Source organism: Acipenser ruthenus, chromosome 13 (assembly GCF_902713425.1).
Source record: "Acipenser ruthenus chromosome 13, fAciRut3.2 maternal haplotype, whole genome shotgun sequence".
In the NCBI taxonomy this organism is placed as follows: domain Eukaryota; kingdom Metazoa; phylum Chordata; class Actinopteri; order Acipenseriformes; family Acipenseridae; genus Acipenser; species Acipenser ruthenus.
In genome coordinates, this window is record NC_081201.1 from 32664946 (window position 1) to 32672505 (window position 7560).

Here is a 7560-nt window from a genome sequence, read left to right on the forward strand (position 1 = left end):
TTCTCAGGGAATAGAAGTGCAGCACAGGTAAGATTTATGGAATTATTTCAAAGCTAGAACCCCTTTGAATATTTGCTTAGTCTCTGTTCCTACCCCTTACTTTCCAGAGGCTCCCATTCTGAAATACCCCTAAGGCTTGTCGCATTCACTGGTGCAGTCTCACCACTAGATGGTGCCTAAGGAACATTTGAAGCTAAGTATTAATTGTTAATTGCCTTAAATATAATTATATGCATTTATTGTTACTATTATTATTTAGAATTGATTCAGACTGCTTTCATGATGTTGCCCTGGTAAAATGACATGACCAAGGGTACTAAAACATTATATAAATAAAACAACATTTCATTTATATAGTGCGTTTGATGTTACACACCTCACAAGGTTTTAAAGAAACAAACAAACAAATATTGAAAGAAGAAAACATGTATAAGCTGGGCTGTATACACCGATATATATGATTATTGCAATACCTGGACGGTTATGCTTTGACTTCTGTACGTGGTTCTTTTGACTTTGCAGGGCGGCGATGGCAGCTAATCTCCTGCGCGCCTCTTCAGAGATGCACACCGCATCGTAGAGAAGCACTGCCAGACAAAACACAGGCAGCGTAATCAGAACAAACTCATCCTGAACTAAACAAAGGGGTCGAGCAACCTACTGTATAGCCAGCTTGATTTTTAAGAACATTTACAGTAGCAGGGAATCCACCTGGACTGCAAAATGCAGGCTGTCACGATACAACAGGTATCATGATACAGGTAGGCTAAAGATGGGCTGCTCTGCATGATGATGTGTAGTAAGGTATAATCATCATTACCCTTACAAAAGATAAGCAAAGTGTAATGAATAATATAACTGTGGCAAAAGTACAAAATGACCATGTACTGTATTTTTATAAGGGTAAATGATGAACTATTTTGTTAAATTATAAGAATTAAATGAGAAAGCGAGAGTAGGTATCCATAACCCACTACAAATCACACCCACTCACCACACTACAGGTAGCAATGTAGCGCAATAAGGTCCACAGTACAAACATTACACACCTCTCTCTCTCGATACTATATACCATACAGTAACTCAGCAGTAGACAATAAATCCTTACACTCTTTGGGAACATGGTATTAAACAGGTGAGAAATTAAATCTGCAGGTTCTCAAACTGGGGTTCGGGTCTCTTTTGTAAAGCAACACATTTTTAACGTATGCTTTCACTGTTGTGGTCTAACACAGGCATTGTGACACTTACACAGACAATATACAAATTCAACGTTTACTTTCACTGCTTTACAGTTTTTCTTTCTTGTTGTTTTAAAAAGGTGTCCCCTAAACAAAAAAGTTTGAGAATCTGTGGAATGAAGTTTTTCTGGTGGCTTGAGATACGGGCAACCTTTTGCACAGATTGCATGACTAAACACTACTGCTTAATATGTGGTTTCCACACATAGGGAGGTGCTAGCAAAAGATTAGGCTATTTTTTTGGTTAACAATTGGTATAGACGGTATAGATGAGTGGCTTGCAAATAACAGAAATGTAATTTAATACAGGCACCAATGATTTCTTAACTGTTGATAGGTATCACTTACACCCAGTTGGCAACTGGCTCATGTTTCAGTGTAAACAATGACTAGTATGCTACTCCATTTAAGGATGTAAATCTTGTAACCTCCAAAGCAATTGTGTGCTCTTATAGAGGGTTTGGGGTTAGATAAAAATAGATACACTTAGGGTTCAAAATATTCTTTGGCATGGCACTCTCAGGGGTGTGGGGTGGACAAGCAAAGTAGCTCTTTAACTTACTTGAAATAATTGCACATCATGATTTTCGTAATCTGTAATAAATTAAACAATACTATTCTTTTAAGAAACAAAATATATTTGATTGTCGAAGACTAGCCCATCTGCATAAGTATTCTAGCTCTTAAAAGGGGTTAGTTTTTTTTTTTTTTTTTCACATACGTATTTTATTAAATCTCCCTGCATTGAGGGTCAATTATTACTCCTATTTAAAACACAGTTAAAAGGAACAACATAATACTGTAATGAATCTTAACCAAACAGCACAAGATGGGAGTTTCCAATACTTGTTGGAGACTTCGTGTACTGAGTGCATGCGTTGTACCTATGATAATAAGAGGAAGAAGAAGAGGCCCAGCACTTGGTTGACTTGCTGAATGGACTGGGAGTAAGAGGGGTCTGTCAGGATATTCACCTCCGGAGTGTTCCTCGCATCCTTTCCAGACCGGACATACTGGCTGAACCAAGACCCTGCAATGCGATGCATATAGTATACATATAGAATAGACCAATGCAATGTGATGCATACAGTATACATATAGAATATGCTATAGGGTGCTGTATGATACATGTTGTTATCCACTCCAGGCTGTGTCACTCATAGGCTTTTTGACTGCTCTGACCCTGATTGGGGTGAAAATTAGCTTGTATCTTCATCTGTACTTTCTTTTTTTAGAATAAACATTAGTTAATTTTGATGTGACCTCATTTCCATCTGATACAAACTATCCGATACAAAAAACAAAAAAAACAGATGTCTGTATATCATTATTATCAAGGTCTGTCCCAAGTCTAGCTCTACTTAATTTTGAACTGTGTGTCCTCTGTCCTGGTTGCTGTGCTGCACTTTAAGTATTGAATGTGGACTTAACAGGGCGGTGTCCTTGCTACCGAAGCTACAGAGACGAAACATTTGACAAGGAATTTTAATAAGATATTATTATTGTATTTTATGCAAACTGTTCAAACACACTGTTTTAGTTTCTAAAAGTTGTTTTTCCAATAAGTTTTCCAGATGGTTTGGCAGTTTACACCATGTTGGTCTTAACAGAGGTGATTTAACAGGGATTTGATACGTTGAAGGGACTGTAAAAGAGAGGCCTTCATTGTGAGGTGGTCTTTATAAGTGACGTGCCCTTAAAAGGATTTTTTTTTTTTTTAACTGTATATGAGTGAACACAGAGCCAGGATTGAACGGATTACCTTTCTGCATGGCGTCTTTAAACTTCTTCATTATCACAAGCAGATCTACCACCTGCTGGTCCTGGAGGGCAGGGCCCTCTGCACTCCAAACTGTGTGATTGGAGGATCCCTGTGTTTGGCTCCGCTCACCAGCGGCAAACTCACCCAAGGAGAAAGCATCAACTGCAGGCAAATACAGGAACAGAATGCTACGCTACACACAGCACAGCTTCTAATAAATAAGTTGTGTTCCTTATTTCTCTAGCTGATATCTTCAATTAATTGATCCCTGATGAAGATTTCCCCAAAAAGAAAAACATGGTGCAGTTGTAGTTTAAAGATAATAGGTCTATATAATAAGTTAACTGTTTACATATAAGTTAACTGTTTTGTAGAAATACATATCCATGCTGGTAGTGGCCCCTATATTGACAAAGGTAATAGTACGTTCTATATGAAAAAGATTATATCACCTAATACATTTCTTTAGAGCACTATCTCCAAAATAAATGATGCCCAAAGGACTACTTAATCTGTTTTTTGTTGTATTTTTTTCTCCATAGATCAGTCTGTGCAATATGGTCTCCCTGGACTGTTTTTCATTTGCCTCCAATGAACCATGCCACCTTGTCAAAACATATGCCTGTTAAATATCAAGTTGTAATACTCGATTTTTTTTTAAATATAAATGATGTACACACACATGGTTCTATTTCAATGATCTAAACAGAATCCAATCTTAATACTGTACTGTTTTTTTTATTTTTATAAACCTCATTTAAGTATAAACTCCCTTAGGTATAATTTCACTTATATAGCTAAACTAAATAATACTAAATAATAATAATAATACTGTATATAATACAGAAAAACAAAACCAAAAAAAAAAAAAAAACAGCAGTCTATTTGAGGGCTTCTTACAACGGGCTATCTCATTTGTTATCAACATTTCAAGCATACTGAAGTTGGTATCCGGATAAACTAAACTCTAGTTCTCAGTCTTTCACAAAAGTAATCATCATCACAACAGTGAGCTGGATATTTTGAAAAGCCGTTAGCAGTGCACTAGATCTACCTTTTAGACTGGTTTCAGTAATAAAAAAAAGATGTGGTTTTGATTAAAAAATGGGTTGATGTTTTATTTCCGTCATGACACAACGGTTTATTCCGTTACTGTTTTTAAAAGGTTTTGTTTGAAATCAAAATGTAAGCGTTTAGGATATTGTTTCTATAGCTGTTGCAAACATAGCATGGGTGTCGTTTTTGGATAGGCTACATTGGAAATAGTAACCTATACGCCAGTCTGTGAATGAATTGACATCAATTAACATGTCAAACAGAATCAAATCATTAGTGCCGAAGATTAATGTATTGTATTTGTATGTTAGTATTTCAAAAATCTAAGGTCCGGAGGTCGTTGCATTTTATTTGCGTAACATCTCTTTTGGAACGTAGTTAATGAGGTTTTTCAATGTTACATAAAAAGTAAAAAAAAAATGTACCCGCGTTTTTTCGTCTTATTCCCTATAAAACTTGAGTTGGTGTGCATATTATTATGAAATACACAAAAAATACTATTTTCTGTAGGCTATATAAATATACATCATCCCCCATTTTCAGCACCCCCAGTTTCTCTGGTTTTGAACAAAGTCATTAATTATTACCGTTGCCAGAGTGGTTTAAATAAGTGGGGGCTCCATTCACAAAAGCCTGGCAACTATGAAAGACGGCCATCCAACCTTAACCAGCTCGAAGCAGGTTTGGCGGGAGACACATTGCAAGGTGTACCTGGTCATTCAAGCGGACAACAAGCAAGCTGACAATATCAACCCAAAAGATTTAAAGACACTAAAACCAGTAGAACCGCGACAGTCATTGTACAACTCGCAAAATGAGACTTAACATTATTATTTGTTTATTTAGCAGACGCCTTTATCCAAGGCGACTTACAGAGACTAGGGCGTGTGAATTATGCATCAGCTGCAGAGTCACTTACAATTACGTCTCACCCGAAAGACGGAGCACAAGGAGGTTAAGTGATTTGCTTAGGATCACGCAATGAGTAAGTGGCTGAGGTGGGATTTGAATCGGGGACCTGCTGGTTACAAGCCCTTTTCTTTAACCACAAGACCACACAGCCTCCTAACATATGGAGGTGGGTCGCTGCCCACCCGGGTACGTGGTTTCACAGTTTCACACTACGGGGGGTTGTGACCTGTGAAAGGGGCTATATATATATATATATATATATATATATATATATATATATATATATATATATATATATATATATATATATAGTTGTCGTTTTATTTTTATTTTATTGATTCGAAATGTAATTGTAGGTATTCTAGTTGATTAGTTGATGAAACTTGGGACCTATGCTGTTATTTAGAAACCTTACCTGTGTTTAACAGACTTAACTGCTTGAGCAATTTCTGAAATCCAAACACCTCATGATTTTCGGACTAACACGCACACATAGCCACACAACAAAACAACACCCAAGCGTTTACAACCGTCCTCGGGGTGAGCCGTGATTAAACTGAAACAGGGGCTTTATTTTACCACTTACAACTGAGGACACTACAAACGTTGCTGTATCAGAATTGACATACCTTTTAATAACAGAAATGAATGTCGTGTCCGCTTGCCAAGAGTCGACGTGTTTGGCACAGCAGTGCCACGTTACCATGGAAATGCTCTTATTGGCAACCCAGAGTTAATGACGCCTCGTTTGAAGGAGGGCGTTGCAACACATCACCTGCTGTGATTAAAAAAACAAAAAACTTTGGAAGAGATCCAAAGTAATTAAACCGGTTATTTCCAGTTAGAAATTGTAATAGACCTGCCTGTATTCATATTGTTAGTGTAAGGAAATTAATTTTGGATCTGTTTGGATTAAATTGCCTTGAAATTCCGTGTAGTTTTATTGGTTTGAATTAATAATAATAATAATAATAATAATAATAATAATAATAATAATATAAATAGCAGTACACGAGGGAGAACTAAAAAAGCGCGCCGAATAGATTAACGCGTTGAGGCTGCAGAGTGGCCTTCACAAACTTTACTAATGTCTTCTAACCTTGTTTTGTAGGCCAAATGTACATAGAGACACACATTAAGACCCAGACACATTAATGGATTTGAGGAAGCAGCAGCATCGACTCCTTGCTTACCCTGCAGAAGCAATCCCCAGCTGCACACTGGATACACCGCTAATATGTGCTTCGATAGCCTTTCTTTCTTTCTTTCTTTCTTTCTTTCTTTCTTTCTTTCTTTCTCAGTCACTACACACAAGTTATAAAATGTTCCCCTAGTAAAAGCACAACAAAGCATTGTGAAAAAAAGAATAGGTAAGCATTGTGAAGCTCAGAGATGTATGGTAAAGCATATTAAAAAAAAAAAAAAACATGGCAAACCATGGTAAACTATGACAAACGCGGAGTATAACCATGGGCAAACTGCAAAATTACTGGGCAAATTTACTGCGGTAAACGTTTAGTTTTTTTTTTTTATTATACACTTATATTGTAACGAACCAGCCAATAGTCACTCTAGCGGTCAACACTGAAATTTGGTCCCCAATGAAATATGATCCCGCTCCCCTTAGACTATTTTTCAAAGACTATCCTATGAAAAATGACATCCCGCCCCCCACACCACTACTGGGCTCTTTAACAGATTTTCTTATGACATGTAGAACCCCCCCACTATGAAAACGATTCCCTCGGACCAATATCCAGCAAAATTATTATTTCCCTCTGACATCACAGTGACCTCAAAATGTGACAAGTGAGCAAAAACGTTATTTACCTCAGGGGAACAGTTTTCCACTGCAAACCTCTTTACACTCTAGTCATTATGTAGATATGCATGTATACATTATCAGACAACAACAATTGATTATATAATACATTCTTATACATTTTTTTGGCAGAAAAACAGGGATCTATAAAATAAAAATGAAGTTCTTTCAGCCTATCTCCGTAGCTCATTCCTTAGCTAAGAGCTGCATAATGCAACACTGTAACAAATTGTATTTGTAACAGCTTAAATGGTTATTAAAATAATAATAATAATAATAATAATAATAATAATAATAATAATAATAATAATAATAATAATAATAATATTCGTATGTCAAGTCAGAAAGGCAAATAGGGCCTGTGTCTTTGAACCAGAACCACAAACTTGGATGTACCTCTTTTTTAGGGCATTTATACAGGTGTGGTACTTATCTAGGCTACTAATGACTTAAAATACACATAAAAAGAAGGCTCCCACAGCGTAGCTCCCACAGGGTAGCTCACGCAGGATAGCTCACGCGGGGTAGCTCACGCGGGATAGCTCACACAGCGTAGCTCACACAGGGTAGCTCTCGCAGGGTAGCTCACACAGGGTAGCTCACGCGGGGTAGCTCACACAGGGTAGCTCACGCGGGATAGCTCACACAGGGTAGCTCTCGCAGGGTAGCTCACACAGGGTAGCTTACGCGGGGTAGCTCACACAGGGTAGCTCATGCAGGGTAGCTCACGCGGGATAGCTCACACAGCGTAGCTCACACAGGGTAGC